The following is a 19496-nucleotide window of genomic DNA, read 5'->3' on the forward strand; positions in this document are numbered from 1 at the left end:
AGTGAAGAAAAACCAAAGTCTAAAGGAAAAATTAGCCTTTTCTGATCAGTGCACCTGTTACACAGGGAATTCAGTATGCATCCCACCTACTGCACACGGGAAGTGCGATGCATACTGATATCCTTGAAGAAAGGGTGCGATGGTATAGTGTGAGACTTTTACTTGGATTTCGGTCACAGTTTGCAGTTCAGTTCAGGGATTTAGGCCAAGCAGGTGATAATCAGTAAATACAAATCACAGGGGCTGATCTAATGATGTTACTAGAGCCACCACTAGGGAAATTAGAAGGTTTGCAAATCGATTGTTCAGTTTATAAATAAAACCCAGAGATAGACTGAAGCAACATTGATCTACTTTGCACTTGCATAGCAAATTCAGTTCGAAGGCTAGCTGGCATGACTTCAGGCTCTGTCTGTAAGTTTATAAAACAAACAAATATAGACAAACAAACAATCTATTCGCTCCCCAGTGGAGTTTCCATTTTGTTATCGGTAAATCTAGTGTCCACTCGGAGTTGCTAGTCCCACTAAGACTGGTAGCTGTCTTAGAAACAAACAAACTAAATCTACTTTCGTTTTCCTTTATGAGAAGTAGATAAGAGGGGAATGAAGGACACCAACCTCAGTGTTGCACTTGGTTCCTTGCTCGGTTCCTCTCCCTTCTTCTGACAGATCCTTGCCGCTTCTCCCTTATCTACACAGCTTCAAGAATCACCTGTGGAATCAAAGCAACATAATACTATCGAAGAACAAAGATCTATAATCATAAACAATATAGGACCAGATATATATTTACCACAAAAAAGCGTATATCATCAAACATACAAGAATGTGGAGGAAAACTTGAATAGCTTTATTAATATCAAGAATAGCAAAGAGGATTTCAACCAATTATTCTGACCCAACATCATCCTCTAGCATGAAAGCCCTTCTTTCACCTCATGAAAAGCTTAGATCACCCAACACTATGATATTCCAATAAGAAACCAACAACACTTCCTTACAAGATACAAAATTCCAGCCTTGGATCTCTGGGATGAGGGATCCATAAATAGATGTTTGTAGGGGGTTGAGTCAGCTTCTGGGATTTGATTAGTGTCCTCTCTCTGATAGTTCTTGATTCCACTTTGAGAAATATTATCTCTTACTCATCGCTAGGCGAATTCAGAGAGGCAAGTGTCACAGGAGAAGTTTCTGGAAGATTCCATGATCATCCACCTCGCATACTACTTCTACCATTTGTCCATTCTTGCCAATCACACCACATAGAAGGGATTTTCAGTATGCATCGCACCTCCCGTTTGCATTTAGGTGGGATGCATCGCACTTTGACCATGGAGCAGGTGAGATGGTCCAGTTTTGACCAGTTCTGAGCAGTGTTTCATGGAGAACTTCTGGGAGATGATGTAATCAACTGACCTTGTTCTTTTAGGGTATTAAACAACACTTTTAGGGACTTAGGAGCCCTTGGTTTATGGACATGTTTAATTGGGTTTGCAGTGCCCAAAAATGTCGATAACAGTAGGAATCACTCCTGTTATAGTAACATTAGATAAATCAACTTAAATAATGTCAGCGCCACATTTCTAAGGTTGAACACCTACCTTTTGTGTGACTTCTTTAGGCATCACATTTGGTGATGCTATCAAATCATCAAAGCAATTACAAAAATCTTTATTATCAATATTGAATAGAAAGGGAGGTCTAACAGTGATACTTTTTTCCTATTAATGTAGCATCACCAACCATCAATTTATTATCCAAATATCCATTAGCATAAGAGAAACTATTCGATGCAGCGATTGGCATGATAGTCTTAACACTAATTGCAATCACCCTCAGAAGTTCGAGTTGGTTCAAAGCGAGGAGATTGTACAATGATATTTTAGCCTTTAACTTATTACTACCATTGATTAACCTACACCTAGGGGTCACAACACACGAAGTGATGCTAGATTATCTGGTTATACATGATAACCTAGGGGTTATGATTGTTCTAGTAGAGGGAGATACAAGTTTGTTTTTTGGAATTAAACTCCTACTCCAAGTATTATATGCTCTAACTTCCTTACTTCCCTTCATCAAATATGGGTGAATATACCATAAACCATTGATGGTGGAAGGTGATCCTTTGGTTGTTCTCCAACTAATTCTACATCTCTAGAATGTTTTTCTTCAAGACGTTGTTCTGAGTCCAAACTAATCTACAGAGGTTTCAAGGTATCAAATATGTGTTGAAATTGAGATAAATATTGAGGCAATACATTTTTTTTAAACAACATATTATATTTATTGAAAAGTAATTATTTTTAGATCGAGATTGCCCTCCCCAATAACTCTTTCCAAATTGATGACTTTTCTTGCGAGATTCTTTAAATTCTTAGTCATATCTAAAATATTGGGAATGAAGATTCTTTTGATTTAGCATTGATAGAATGATTTCCTTTTATTTTCATAGAGTTCGACAACCTCTCAGAAATTCTCTTGTAATGTGGCCTCTCCACTCTTTTTACAAACATGGCTATAGAAAGTGGCAAGATAGAGGTATAAAATTCAATGACCACTTCATGTATAGGCTAGGATGATTGGGAATATTATTTGAAATGAGTTGAAATGTTTGATTGAAGTCCTTCCCTTTTTATTAAGGGCCCATTTTTGTCTAATATAGACCTTGTAGAGGATTGGACAAAGTCATTTCTTCCCTAAACATTCCAATGAAAAGTGACTCAAAACTCTTCCAACTTAGAATGCTCCCAGGCGTTAGGGGAAATTACGAGGAATATTTTCCTTCAAAAGTATATGGGAATAAGTAGAAAACTGTCTCCTCATTTTCCACATTAATAGGCCATATATCCAACAAAAACCTCTTGATATGATCATCTAGGGCATCACATCTATCTTGGTAAAACTTGGGAATAAATTCCTATCGATGCTTAGGTAATGGTTTATTTTCTCTAGGGACAATGACAACATCTTCATACAACTAGATTCTATTGGCCATTATGGTGTTTATTGGATCTTGAAAACAATATAATGGAGAAAGAGCATGAGACAGTTTTGAGAGAGAATTTGTCTCAAGGAATTTAGCAAATGTTGAATGCATATAGTAAGTCGAGGAAAGTGGTTGCTCGAAACTTTGGGCCAATATATTTTCAAACCACTCTATTGAAATATCCTGAACACTAAATGGGGTTCTCATATAGATGTTGGAAATAATACTGAGAGGGGGGGGTGAATCAGTATTATCACATTAATAAAACTTTTTCATTTCCAAACTCTGATTCATATATGCTACTTCCACAACTTCTTATGATTAAGTTAATTGATCTTCAATGAGTGCATTGGAACATTATCAACCATATTATCAGTTAACAGATGCAGTAACATAGAATAGATCATCACACATAAATCACACACATGAACACCATGATATAAGGTGGAAACCCAATGCGGGAGAAAACCACCTGCTGCAAGTCATCTCAATCTTCTTCTTAATAAGAAAATCCTTTTACAATATTTTGTACTGGTGCAGTCTTATACCAGTACGGGAGCTACAACCCCCTTTGCTCTTGTACTAGCCGATCCATTTACTAGTACGCAGGCTTCTACCTGCTACAATGCTCCAAAGATTTCCTTTAGCTTTTGTACTAGCTTAGATACTAGTACGTAGGTGCTGACCTACAATCTTCTCTCCTCCAGGTACCATGTTTCATCAATTTTTAGACTGGATACACTGAAGCACGACACATAATCTGAAAGGTCACATTTCATCCAATTTTCATACTGGACCCAACGACATTGAAGCTCATAATCAAACAACCTTCTGAATCACCCAATCACCAGATCATATACAATGAGAGTTATCAACCAGATCTAGTCCACCAGATCATATAAGGATAAGTCATTATGAACCTCATCAATTCATCTATCAATACTGAAGCTAATCATAATCATTCAATCAATCACTGCTGTTATCAGAACATAATACCAGAAACCAGACATTACTGCAAAACCCAGAACACAACAATAATAAACAGGGGCACCTAAATAGAGTTCATGAAAAGTCTGCAGCTTCACCCATAGAACACCTGCGTACATCCACATTGTTCCCAACTGCCTTCCTGCACACCCACACACTGTGTCTCACAGACTTCCTGCGCACCTCCGCTCTGTGTCCAATGGGATGTCTGTGCCCCTCCGCACCTTCTGCAATTCTGGGCCTGTGAACCTGCGCACCTACAACGCTTCTGGGCCTGCGTACCTATGCACTTTTCCTTTACTGTACTTGCGTTCCTGCGGGTATAGATAATTTCAAGACTTCAAGAATAACCCAGACTGTCAGATCTATAGATCTGAACATGCGCCGAGGAGATATCAACCCATTAGTAGATCCGACTTGTAATTCTCATGTTTCTCCTTGATATTGATTCAACTCTCTCTCACAAACCGATTACAAGAATTTCAGATCTAGCTTCTCTTAAGATCTTCTAATTTCACACATACCTAGCCAAATGATCTCCTTTGCTTTATATAGGCAGGCTCTTCCTAAAATCATGGATCAATACCATAGATAACCAATACAAGGGATCCAAACCGGGGCTAAATTAGATCCTATAACATGGGCCAAAACCATAGAATCAAGAACGGCGGGCTAAATACCACGGGCCAAACATAAGAAACCCCACGTGAGCGTGCTTCTCTGCCTTGAAGTGAGTGAACTGGGGGTACGCACCTCATGAACGGGTAACCTGCGGGTATGTACGCACTTTATCTATGACATGCCTGCGGGTCCGCAGCTTTTGTACGGTGTACCTGCGTACCTCTTGTTTTCTTCATTATTTGTGAGCTAATCATCAATCTCTGCTACTGACCTGTTGTACATTATCCATCACCTGTATGAGTTGCCATCAAGGACAACACTTTAGCCATAATGCCAACAATCTCCCCCTTTGGACTTGATGGCGAAGCTTACTTGTGAATTGTCATCTGATCCCTTTGAACTGTCTTACATCCATGTATTATGTCATATCTGATATCTCTTGTGGATTCATCTGAATGTATACAAGTGAGATGATCTTCTATGAGAGGGTTGCCATCAAGTACAACACATGCATCATAATGCCAACAATCTCCCCCTTTGGACTTGATGGCAACAACACCAAATCACTCTCCCCCTTTGACATCAAGGGCAAAGGGTTATGCTCCCCCTAAGAACATGCTCCTCTTGACTATAAACCAGATCTGCTGAAGTCTCTGAATGAGCTCCCCCTTTGTACATGCCATGGTGCACCAATTTGATCATGTTCTTTCTGAGAACAAGCTGAAATGTCTGCTCTGCTATATAGTGCTGATCATGCTCAAGCTCCCCCTGACTGTAAGCAAGGTCTGCAAAAAGATGTTCTACAAGAAGAACATGACTATATATATCATAAATGACTTTCCTATCACCAAAAGACTCAATACATACATCCATCACCCAACCAAGTGGGGAAACATCAGGAACTAAATACATTACATCTTCATCCCAGGCATAGTGGGGAAACCAACATAGGTCGTTACATGACCTGAAGAGATGACTACAATAGATAGAGACACACTATTACATCATGAGTCTTGATATGACCTTTACAGAGATCAGACACCTAAATAAGATCATGATAAACATCAGAAACAACATTGTATGATCTGCTTCATAGTATCTGTCAACAGCAATTAGTGCATGAATCATCAAGGTATGTCTGCATCAACAGAATTTCACATTCTATGTGAGAAACACCATAGCCATCATGATCATCATTTGGGAATATCTGCATCAATCAACATATGTACGAAACAACCTATCATCATATAGGTAAGAGCTCATCATCATCATGTTTCCAACAATGCAACTTTGAATAATCATCCCTGTATCCAGCCAACAATCCTCATCCATTTGTGCCAAGAATGAAAGGAATCATGCATCATAACTGTAATATATGATCTTTATGCATATGTCAACAGCAGCATATGAGTGACTCATCATCAAGAAGATGTGAATTTAAGCTAAGTGCTTCTCCTTATCCTCATGAAAATTACCATGTAAGCACCATTAGAGAATCAACCAGAAATCTGATCCAAGAACCATGTGAACAGATCATAGCAAGATGAATCATTTATCTATATAAGCATCATCACCAAGAACTATTAACCATAATGCCAACAATGCATTAAGAGCATATGCTCCCCCTAAACTTGTGCCATCTGTCAGAAAAGTCAGCCAATAAATGCCTTAAGCAGATCCACCGTTTCTCATTATATGGCTTGTGTGGCTCTGCACTTCACCTTCCGCTCCTCTGCGTATCCCCGCACATGACTTTCTGTGTTTCTGCGTATTCACGCAGAGAGCCTTCTACTACAGCGTGTACCCACGCACCTGTGCCATCAATCACGCCGCGTACTACTGCTGTGGCCACACACCTATGGCTTCTGTTGCGCCGCGTATCTTTACTGTGCCTACGCACCTGAACCTTCTATCGCGCTGCGTACCTATGCACTGGGACTGTGCCTTCGCTGTGTATCCTCGCACTTTCACTGTGTATCACCTGCGTTCCTCCGCAAAGGAACTTCCGCTCTGCTGCGTACGCCCGCACTTTCACAGAGAATCGTCTGCGTACCTCTGATTAGGACCCAATTAAATGGTCCTCCAAGGTGCCTCTGACAGTCAGATACACAGATCTGATCTTGTGCTCGAGAGATCATACTTCATAGACTCACTTCCAACTTCACTTTCCCTACTGCCTTTCTTCAAACAATCATATACGCGATTGTGCAGTATCCAACTCGCGTATATACGCGACTTCCCTTTATGGAGTTTGCATATGAGATTCAAGACATTGAAGTTTTGTACTTTTAGCTCCCTTTGATTTTGGTATGTCTGTACGTTGTGTTGTGCCGCCTTTTTTTTACTGTACTTCCTTTTTCCTCCATATCTTCAAGCGTGATGATGACATTTTCTCCTTTTGATATGGTGCCCACACTTTGTTCCTGCATTCCTCAGCTATATGTCCAAGCTTGTTGCATGCATAACATCTTACATGTTTCATATTCCTCCTGTAACAGTTAGTAGCTTTATGACCATACATATTGCAAGTAAAGCAATATCCATTAAAGTACCTTGAATGTGATGATCTTTTTGCATAATGGTCTTGAATCCTTCTTCTTCTACATCTAGCTACAACAAGTCCAAGATTATGACATACATAACATTCAACATTATTCATAGGAGGAGTAAAGGATTTTCTTTGAGGAATCTCTTTCCTTGGTTGATGATGAGATTGATCTTTCATTTCTTTGTTGATCACTTTAGATTTGTCTTTAGAGTTCCTTGCCTCACCTTGTGAACTAGATTCACCTTCAACAGATTCATGGAAACCAAGACCAGTCTTTATAGCAGGAGACCTTTGACTACTAAGAATATCATCCAAGACTTTAGAACTATCTTGAAATCGTAAAAGCTTATCCTTTTCTTCTAATTTACCTTTCAAGATATTTACCTCAATCTGAAGTTGTTCTTCCTTTTCAAGAGATTTCCTTTTCAAATCTTCTTCAGCTTTCCTTCCTTCTTCCATTTGTTCCCTTAGTTTGAGAATCTCCTTTTCTTGTTCTTCATTCAGATCCTGCTGCATTTGACGAACTCTGAAGGCACATTCCAACTGTGATTTTAAGCTGATGATTTCGTTGTCTTGTTTTTCAATTGCTTGGTGTAGATCTTCATTCTGCTTCTTTGATTTTTCAAGATCTTCCTTTAGTGAGAGGATCGTGGCTTCAAGACTTTCATAATAACTAGATCGATCTCTGAGCTCCTTGATTGTTGTGTTCTTTTCAATGACTTCATTTCTTAGAGATGTTGCTTCAACCTGCAACATTTGATAATTTTCCTTGCATAACTTTTGATGAGCTTTTTGTCTAGTAACAGCTTCTTTGAGGGCACCACTCTTTATGTTCAGAAGTTTTTCTTGTTCACTAATTTTGTTTGTCAGCCTGTTAAATTCTGCCTCTATTTGATATCTTTCTTGCTCACCCATAAGACCAAATTCAGTAGTCTCACTATCACTTTCATCTTTTCCAAAAGGAAAGATAGCTGGAACATCAGAGGATAGCAAATTCATACCTGAATGGTCATCTTCATTCTGAACTGATTCTGAATCCGATTCTGAATCTGAAGAGATTCTTATCCCTAATCCCCAATCGATTCTCCCACTGTCATAGTTCCTCTGAGATGTCTTCTTCTTCTTATGAGCTTTCTTCTTAAGCTTCTTTCCCATTGATCCACAGATCTCCTTGAAGCGATCAAGCTTCTACCAAAGGACCTGCTCCGATACCAATTGTTGGAAATAATACTGAGAGGGGGGGGTGAATCAGTATTATCACATTAATAAAACTTTTTCATTTCCAAACTCTGATTCATATATGCTACTTCCACAACTTCTTATGATTAATTTAATTGATCTTCAATGAGTGCATTGGAACATTATCAACCATATTATCAGTTAACAGATGCAGTAACATAGAATAGATCATCACACATAAAGCACACACATGAACACCATGATATAAGGTGGGAACCCAATGCGGGAGAAAACCACCTGCTGCAAGTCATCTCAATCTTCTTCTTAATAAGAAAATCCTTTTACAATATTTTGTACTGGTGCAGTCTTATACTAGTACGGGAGCTACAACCCCCTTTGCTCTTGTACTAGCCGATCCATTTACTAGTACGCAGGCTGCTACCATCTACAATGCTCCAAAGATTTCCTTTAGCTTTTGTACTAGCTTAGATACTAGTACGTAGGTGCTGACCTACAATCTTCTCTCCTCGGGGTACCACGTTTCATCAATTTTCAGACTGGATACACTGAAGCACGACACATAATCTGAAAGGCCACATTTCATCCAATTTTCATACTGAACCCAACAACATTAAAGCTCATAATCAAACAACCTTCTAAATCACCCAATCACCAGATCATATACAATGAGAGTTATCAACCAGATCTAGTCCACCATATCATATAAGGATAAGTCATTATGAACCTGATCAATTCATCTATCAATACTGAAGCTAATCATAATCATTCAATCAATCACTGCTGTTATCAGAACATAATACCAGAAACCAGACATTACTACAAAACCCAGAACACAACAATAATAAACAGGGGCACCTAAATAGAGTTCATGAAAAGTCCACAGCTTCACCCATAGAACACCTGCATACATCCACACTGTTTCCAACTGCCTTCCTGTGCACCCACGCACCGTGTCTCACGGACTTCCTGCGCACCTCCGCTCTGTGTCCAATGGGATGCCTGCGCCCCTCCGCACCTTTTGCAATTCTGGGCCTACGAACCTGCACACCTGCAACGCTTCTGGGCCTGCGTGCCTACGCACTTTTCCTTTACTGTACTTGCCTTCCTGCGGGTATAGATAATTTCAAGACTTCAAGAATAACCTAGACTATTAGATCTACAGATCTGAACATGCGCCAAGGAGATATCAACCCATTAGTAGATCCGACTTGTAATTCTCATGTTTCTCCTTGATATTGATTCAACTCTCTCTCACTAACCGATTACAAGAATTTCAGATCTAGCTTCTCTTAAGATCTTCTAATTTCACACATACCTAGCCAAATGATCTCCTTTGCTTTATATAGGCAGGCTCTTCCTAAAATCATGGATCAATACCATAGATAACCAGTACAAGGGATCCAAACCGGGGCTAAATTAGATCCTATACCACGGGCCAAAACCATAGAATCAAGAACGGCGGGCTAAATACCACGGGCCAAACATAAGAAACCCCACGTGAGCGCGCTTCTCTGCCTTCAAGTGAGTGAACTGGGGGTATGCACCTCATGAACGGGTAACCTGCGGGTATGTACGCACTTTATCTATGACATGCCTGTGGGTCCGCAGCTTTTGTACGGTGTACCTGCGTACCTCTTGTTTTCTTCATTATTTGTGAGCTAATCATCAATCTTTGCTACTGACCTGTTGTACAGTGATCCATCACCTGTATGAGTTGCCATCAAGGACAACACTTTAGCCATAATGCCAACAATCTCCCCCTTTGGACTTGATGGCAAAGCTTACTTGTGAATTGTCATCTGATCCCTTTGAACTGTCCTACATCCATGTATTCTGTCATATCTGATATCTCTTCTGTGGATTCATCTGAATGTATACAAGTGAGATGATCTTCTATGAGAGGGTTGCCATCAAGCACAACACATGCATCATAATGCCAACAATAGATATAATTCAAATAATCACTCTCTAGTGATCATAATCTAATAGAAAACTTATTTAAGGCCTTTTTAGCTCTCCAAATGTGTTCTATAGGCTATATCCCTTGCTGATGTTCTACAATCTCATTTAGTCGTCATACTACTTGGAGTAACTAAATTAATTAAGGATTTCTAAGTTTACGGGAACAGCGAAAGGGCTGATCCAATGGACATTGAGTTAAATTTCTAACATCAAATTAGGAAATAGTAAGGAAACTTGGAGAAGAATATGAACTATGCTTTGGTTTTTTAATAATATCTTTAATTGTCATTCATCTTTCGAAATCTATAGTTGCAAAAAATTACAAGCTAAATATCACCGAGAGAATCAAAAGAATATATGAAATCCTTCACAAACTGGAAATCCTTCTAGTGCCATTTCTATTCACGGCAAGAATCAAACGTTTTTTCTAGAATGTCGTCAACGAAAGGAGGAAACCCAATCTTGAGTTCCAGTTATACGTGCTTCCATTTGGTGTGGTGACTTCCAACTAGTATGTGGGCTTAGTTTCAACTTAGAGGATGAATATTATGTTTTGATTAAATTCTTTGCATTAATGTTAACAACAATATTCATTATTCTTAAGTTTATTTTTTATATTAGTTGGAAGAGGGTTGGGGAAAATTTATTGTTGGACTGCATAAATGTGAGAAAACGTAACTAGAATTATACACATAAATATAAGTTAAGAATATGCAATTGAGAACCAAACAAAAAATTGATGAAGTGACAACTGTAATAGAAAGAAGAATTACTAATAAAAATGTATTATAAGAGCTTGGACATTAACATAAATATATGTTAATATAAAACTCTCAAGAATCTCAATAAGCACAATTAACTAAATAAGGGTAGTACACACATCTCTATAAAACTAAAATTGTATTAAACGAAAAAAATGTGGTCATCATTTACAAAATATTGTAGAACTCTGGCTTTTCAAAAGGGGTATCTAGTAGACAATTCACTCCCATTTGTCCTCATCTTCCTCCTCCTTATTCCTCTCTCTTTGTTTTACATATATACAAAATAAGGTTACAAAAAAGACCCTTGGCTTGTAATCCCTTAGGTCCCATAAGGACATTTTGACCTCTCCAATATGACTTCTTGTCGATGTGTCTTCCAAGTGGGATGAATATTTAGGATCTTAGAGATGAAAGGGTCTTGAACCTTCTTTAATTATCACTTGATCCTAAACACTTAGTGTGCTAGGTTCATTACATTGGTACGAATTCCGATAGTGTAACAATTGAGCCCCATAATCTCCCTAACGGGTGTTATAAGCAACATTTCAAGTGCATCCTCATCGACCCTTTGAATGTGCTTGATATTGGAGACCATTGGATCATAGACCCTATTGATGTCTTGTAATATGTTTTAGAGGATACAGAGCTAGATAAGACTCCAAAAGTTCCTAATGTCCATTCTTCCAACATTTCGATGGCTATATCCTATATCTTTTTGTCCAATTTGAGAGATTAGATTCATGTCTCTTTACCTTAATTTTTTTCTATTTTCCAAAGATTTATTAATGACATCTTTCCTCTCCTACTACTTTATTAGTCTAGGAAGTTAATGAAGAGTGTCCCTATGAGGACTTTTTGACCTCTCCAATATGACTTCTTGTCGATGTGTATTCCAAGTTGGGTGAATATTTAGGATCTAAGAGATGAAAGGGTCTTCAACCTTCTTTAATTGTCACTTGATCCTAAACACTTAGTGTGCTACTTTCATTACATCAGTACGCATTCCGATAGTGTAACAATTGAGCTGGGTAATCTCCCTAATGGGTGTTACAAGAAACATTTCAAGTGCATCTTCATCCACCCTTTGAATGTGTTCAATATTGGAGACCATTGGAACTTAGACCCTATTGATGTTGTGTAATATGTTTTAGAGGATGCAAAGCTAGATAAGATTCCAAAATTTCCTAATGTCCATTCTTTCAACATTTCGATGGCTATATCCCACATCTTCTTGTCCAATTTGAGAGATTAGATTCATGTCTCTTTACCTTCATTTTGTTCTATTTCCCAAAGATTTATTGATGACATCTTTCCTCTCCTACTGCTTTATTAGTCTGGCAAGTTAATGAAGAGTGTCCCTATGTTCCCTATGCCACTCGATAAGTATCTAGCTAAAAGTTATTATGACCTTATTATAAGATCAACCTTGAACATACAATTCGTTCAATATTTTTTCATGCTAGCTAAAACATTTTTGAACTTGATATAGTTTTTTTTATAAAGGAGACCTACTTTGGAAGTCATTGATTAAACCTATTTCCTGAGCTTTCAACACTTTAGTGTCATTCATGTATTCTTCTCCTAATGAATCTTAGCATTGATATCCTATGTGTGGTGTTCCGTCAATTTCATTAGCTTGTTTAAATAAGCCACTGTGACCTACATTTCCTACTCCTTGACCCATGCGTTGAAGGACTCAAATAAGGCTACAGAATACATTTCTTATATTTCTATTCTTTTCACTTCAAAAGACATCCTTGGATATTCCAATTGATGCTAATGAGATTTTATTATCTTACTCAACTATTCCATTCTTTAGGAGAGGCTTTCATTTGTATCTTTGTAAGCAGTTTCAAGGGATCTTAGGACCGAGTGTATATCAATAATTGATTCTTGATTGCTCTACCTACAAAGTATCCAAATGATTTTTCATTCCATGCTTTCCAATAAAATGGCTTCTTTGCTAATCATCATAATCATTCTCCTCTTTGATACACTTAAAATAACTACTTTTATAGTTTTATTATAATAATATTCACCTAAGTTAATGACTTCATCATCAATATCCTTATTTCTATCTAGGGGCAGCGTAGTAGCCTTTTGTTTGGTGATTGGAGGGATAGAGGAGATCGATCATTGTGGGATGATAGGAGCCTATAGTGGATTAACTATTGGGGCCTATATTTCTAAGGCTTCTTGTTGTTGGGGACGCTATAAAGAATAACACACCTATTTTCCTTCATCTATATTTCTATCTAGTACAATTGCTTTTGACTCGAGTTCATCACCGTCAATGGTAATTTACTCAATGGTTAACTCTTCTAGCTTGTGACTACTCTTGATGCAGTATTCTCTTCTCCTCCTCAATCATTTTCCTCTTCGAAGTTTCATACTTAAGCATCTTTGCTTTTTCCTTTACTCCTTAAAGCACTTATTTTTCAAAGAGGAATCATTCTTTCTGTCAGTCCCTTCAGTATGCTCTTGGAAGTTAGTGGTTTGGTAGGTGTTCTAGTTTTCTCTGCCACATTTTCATATTTACATCCCCATTGTGAAGACACCTTGAAATAATAGGTCATCTCATTACATTCAAGCACATATGCATAGGTAAGCCTTACATATTTGTAACATTCTTTGACAATTCTTTGGGGATCATGTCTCTCTAACAATACCCATAAGAATCTTTAACTCGTTAATTATATCAGCTTCTTTGATGGCCTTAGGGAATTTTTTCAAAGCATAATGACCTATCCTTACAAGAAATCCTAACCATGACCTTTTATTATTATCTTCTGAAGACAACACCACTATGGATCCCGTTGTGTCATTGGAAATATCTTGAATTACTATTTAGTTAGGAACAAGTTGTGGCATTAAGTGCACGGGAATTGAATAATAGAATGCCCTGATATATGTATAATGTTCTTCATAATGCCTATAGATGATTCCCTTAATAGTAAACCTTGTTTCCTTTCATACTAAAGGTGCTTGGAACACAAAAAGTGTCTAATGAGTTCAGATAAAAAATCAATCATAAAGTTCATAAAAGAACTTATGATAACAATACGCCCATTAATCTTAGCATTAAACATGAATATGGGGGAGTGTTAAAGTACACTGCCAAATCATTCCTGGAATTGTGTTTGTGACTCATTGAGCATCCACAAAATATGTTGACATAAAAGAAGAAGAACTTTGGTTTATCTGGATGTCTTCCACCTCAAATGAAACATTCAATAAACTAGCATTTGCACCAAATGTTGCAAAGGAAATGTCGTAAGGCATAAATTGAGGAACAATCAGGACATGGGAATGGGCAAATCTAAATGAAATGTAGAGATGTAGCAGAAATGAAATTGATTTAGGGTGCCTCACACTATTTTTTATTAATTATTGAATTAATATTGCATATAAATCGTTGTTCATGACTATGAAGCTACCAAGTTGCTCAATGGGAAAGCTATAGCCAAAGGAGAGGAGAGGTAGGAAGAACACTATAAATTGTACATGTGAGTTAATTTGAATTTACTTTAAAATCATAGTAATTTAGTTTCAATTTGAATTTATTTATTTCTAAAGTCACTTTTATTCATAACAATTAATTAATGGTTGTGTAAGACTGAAAGTATGCTTTAAAATCATAGTAAACAATCTAATAAGATAAAGATGATTATTAGAACTAAATCATAATTTTAATTTGTTTTATTATTTAATTAATAAAAATAATTAGTCTCTCTCCAATAAGATGAAGATGATTATTAGAACTAAATCATAATTTTAATTTTTTTATTATTTAATTAATAAAAATAATTAGTCTCTCTTGTATCATACCCGTGGTTGGGAATCTTCTGCATCTCATAACTTATCCCAAAAAAAATTCTACTCATAATTTGAATTTATTTATTTGTGAAGTCAAATTTATTCATAAAATTTTAATGGTTGCTTAACACTGAAAGTATGCTTTAAAATCATAATAATTTTAATTTTTTTATTATTTAATTAATAAAAATAATTAGTCTCTCTTGTATCATACCCGTGGTTGGGAATCTTCTGCATCTCATAACTTATCCCAAAAAAAATTCTACTCATAATTTGAATTTATTTATTTGTGAAGTCAAATTTATTCATAAAATTTTAATGGTTGCTTAACACTGAAAGTATGCTTTAAAATCATAATAAATGAGTTTTAATTTGAATTTGTTTATTTCTAAATCACATATATTCATAAAAAATTAATAGTTGTAACACTGAAAGTATGTTTTAAAATCATTGTAAATAATCTAGTAAAATAAAGGTGATTTAATTTACTTTTTATTATTATTTAGTTAATTAAAATAATTAGTCTCTTATTTGGAATTCTATTTTTCTCCTCCTTATTCAGGTAAGAGAATTTATATTGCACATAATTCTGGGCCTTGCTAATTAAGACACAAGATAGGTATTGTCATTGGAGTTTACTCAGCTCAGGTGTCGAGGGATATTTGTTAAGGTTGACTCTTATTTTTCATCTTGGTAACCTGAACTCTTTATTTTTGACAATTTCTAAACCCAAACCCATAATTATATTATGTTTTATTAATGAAAATACAAAAACACAGTGTGCGTGAGGGTGAAAATGCATATCAAATGCATGATTCTTCCATGCGGTTGAAGGATTTCTGGAAAATTGACGATTGTTTTGAAAAGTTTTTGTTTTATTTTTTACTAGGGTTTCGATGGCTTGTTGGGTTTACAATTTATAAGGCTATGTCATGTTGTGTTTCACTATCTCTCTTCTTTTGTAGGTGGATCAAACTTCTCATATGAATTATGTCTGCGGATCAAACTTCTCAAGCTAATTACATCTACAAATTTCCTAGGACACATGTGCTAGCCGCTATCCAGAACCCCTTTTTGAAATCTTCGGCCCTCATCAATGACACATGCTCTGATATGTTTGTTGAGGGTTCTTGTGGAAGAGTATTGAAATTACTTACGGTTATATGAATCTTTTGGTAGATCTGACGAGAAGACAAGGGTTTCTGGTATTTTTGGTTTCTTCATAAAGGGTGCCGTTGGGTTTCAATTTGGAAGATTATTTTCCCTGGAAAAATGCTGGTAGCATGGATCTATAGTTGTTCTCCATATTACTGAATTATCACAATGATTTTCCTCTGAAATACTCTTTGGTGAATTTGAATTTTTAGTGTTAGATTTTGCTGGTGATAAATCTAACAACACTGATGGTTACAGGTGTTTGATTTGTCATTTCTGAAATCTAAATCATCTTTGCCAAAATCTGAGGAACGAGGTTTTTTTCAAGGTCCTTCTACCACGAATCCTTCATCAGAGAATGAATTATATAGAGGCATAATAATTGAAATCGATTCCTGATTCTGTGAGCTGAAATTGTTTGAAGCAGATTGTCCATTGAAACTCCCATCTCCATCTTTGTCTATTGAATATATCCAGCTCTTGTTTCTCAATAATTCTGAGCATTATATTGACCTTAGAGCTCACTGTTTTAATATCACAAGTGGCTACTCAGAGTGTACATTGCCCCTTAGAAAATAGAAAGGAAGCAATGTACAATTTTGTGTTGTCATGCTCAGTAGCAAACTTAGAAGCACCATTACATGAGAAGACCGAGCTTTTCTTTGGGTATCTGTGATATTTATCTTCAGATAAGGAGGTTCTACCAGTTTCTTATCTTCAAGTTGTGATCCTAGGTCTGAAGATTCACCAATAGCACTAATAGCTAAAGACCTTGACACAGGACAGAAACCTTGTGTGACAGATCCTTAACGATTTGTTGATGTTGTAAGAGTAACACTGATTGCATGACATTGACTTATGCGTGACTGTAACAATGATAGCAATGAGCATCCTATTGATTGGTTGTATATTGCATATTCATCACCCTCATTTCCATCTAATTCTATCTTTGTAAGTGTGGCTATTTGCATACACAGTTCATTTCTAAGATTGTGAAAGATGGATTACTGGGAGCAGTGAGCCAAAGAAATAAGTCATCTCTGAAGTGATTTCTCACCTTTGGACTGTTGAAGACTGATATGTTTTCTGAGGATTCTTGTGGAAGAGTATTGAAATTACTTACGGTTATATGAATCTTTTGGTAGATCTAACGAGAAGACAAGGGTTTCTGGTATTTTTGGTTTCTTCATAGAGGGTGTCGTTGGGTTTCAATTTGCAAGGTTATTTTCCCTGGAAAAATGCTGGTAGCATGGATCTGTAGTTGTTCTCCATATTACTCAATTATCACAATGATTTTCCTCTGAAATACTCTTTGGTGAATTTGAATTTTCAGTGTTAGATTTTGCTGGTGATAAATCTAACAACAGTGATGGTTACAAGTGTTTGATTTGTCATTTCTGAAATCTAATCATCTTTACCAAATTCTAAGGAATGAGGCTTTTTTCAAGGTCCTTCTACCATGAATCCTTCATCAGAGAATGAATTATATAGAGGCATAATAATTGAAATCGATTCCTAATTCCGTGAGCTGAAATTGTTTGAAGCAAATTGTCCATTGAAACTCCCATCTCCATCTTTTTCTATTGAATATCTCTAGCTCTTGTTTCTCAATAAGTCTGAGCATTATATTGACCTCAGAGCTCACTGTTTTAATATCACAAGTGGCTACTTAGAGTGTACATTGCCCCTCAGAAAATAGAAAGGAAGCAGTGTACAATTTTGTGTTGAATATTTCGTAGTTAATATTTTTCCACAGATTTTGGATCTGAAACATACATAATATCTCCATAAAACAGATGAGAAAACATATGTAATATCTCTATAAAATAGATGAAAAAAAAGACAAAGGGTTCGGTTTCAGAGAGAAAAAATTACTGTGTAAATTTGAGATTAATTGAATCTGATTGGACCAAAAATTCTTGATTTTATGGTCCAAAGATTCTTGAGATGCTACTTTCCTATCTGTTTCTTTATGTTGAATTTTTTTCTTTCTAGGTGATTTTATTTTATATGTAATCTTCAATCTTTTATTGAAAGTAAATATTTTGAAATTTATCATTGATGTCTTATTTTCTTACAATCAAATACTTTCATTTTTGGAAAGCAAATATTTTAGAATTTCTCATTTTTGGAAAGCAAATATTTTAGAATTTCTCATTGATGCTTTATTTTCTTACAATCAAATACTTTCATTTCCTTCTAAAGCTACTTTAGAACTCATCCTCGTTGGATGCTCTACTGTAGTGGACTATCATCTCCATTCAACTTTCAACTACACCGATAATCTAAGAAAGTTTCATCTATCCTGCTTTTAATATCTATAGCCAGGTAATGGAGGATCTATCAGATTTGTTGCTAATTATCATGACTCCATGCTCAATGGATATTTCACTCTGTCCTACAACATTTTAACCCTTAATATCCATACCCAGGTAATGGAGGATCCATCAGATTTCGGGCTAATTATCATGACTCCATGCCTAATGGATATTTCACTTTGTCCTACAACATTTTAAATGGATCCATCAGATTTCTTGCTAATTGTCATAACTCCACGCCCAATGGATATTTCACTGTCTTACAACATTTTAAATCTTATCGTACATAATATCTAGCCATTATACTGATTAAATAACAAGTTATTGAGGTGACACATGGTGACTGAGTTATGAGAGATAACTCTCTCTAAGCTGGAAAGGTCCACTTCCAATCTAAAAGCTAATTCAATGTTACCTTGGGATTTTCCTTTACACAGCGCGGTAAAATTCCCAGTGATAACATGTACTTTAAACCATTAATAATAAATTCTATTAATTACCACAATTAAAATGATGTTCTTTAAACCATTAATGTAAATGTAAGTACAAATTCTATTAATTACCACCATTAAAATGACCTAATAATAGAGAGTGGGAATATTGGGTGGAACCCACTTGTTATAATTCTATTAACTCCACCCATTTAAAAATTCAATCACCATTATTGATATTCATTGTTAGATTCTCTGGAATGTAACTTATGGTTAAAAACTCTGCAAGTTACAACCTAATATGAATATTCACCATCAATCTCAACTCACTCTAACCCTTCAATATATCAAAAGTGTAAGTTGACTTTAAGTTCTATGTATGTTATGATATGGTATGAATATAGACCTTCAATCATGGTTTTCTGGTGAGTACAAAATTCATTTTGTTGCCCCTATTCATAAGGATTTTCTGTGGAAATGGATAGTTCAATTGGGAGGAAGAAGTATATAACGTGTGGGAAAACAAATAAAAGGTTACGAGAAAGCTCACCTTCCATTGAAGAGTATAATATGGGCAAGTGTTGAAACAATAACAAATAAATTTCACAAATACATTAAAAAAACATAAATTGTGTTTTAAGTTCAGAGTTGTGCTTTCAAAGTACAAGCCAAGATGTATGGTTATTAAGTACTCATTGCTTTC

At 36.1% G+C, this 19496-nt stretch overlaps 1 protein-coding gene across 3 annotated transcripts in view; it reads left to right on the forward strand.

Moving 5' to 3' along the window:
- LOC149261662 (MADS-box protein CMB1-like) overlaps positions 1 to 19496 on the forward strand; it is a 340779-nt gene that overhangs the window by 298418 nt on the left and 22865 nt on the right. The window lies entirely within an intron of this gene.

The sequence above is a fragment of the Pinus tabuliformis genome, chromosome 6, assembly GCF_031772625.1.
Source record: "Pinus tabuliformis cultivar Carrire ecotype Pingquan chromosome 6, CPIR1, whole genome shotgun sequence".
Lineage (NCBI taxonomy): Eukaryota > Viridiplantae > Streptophyta > Pinopsida > Pinales > Pinaceae > Pinus > Pinus tabuliformis.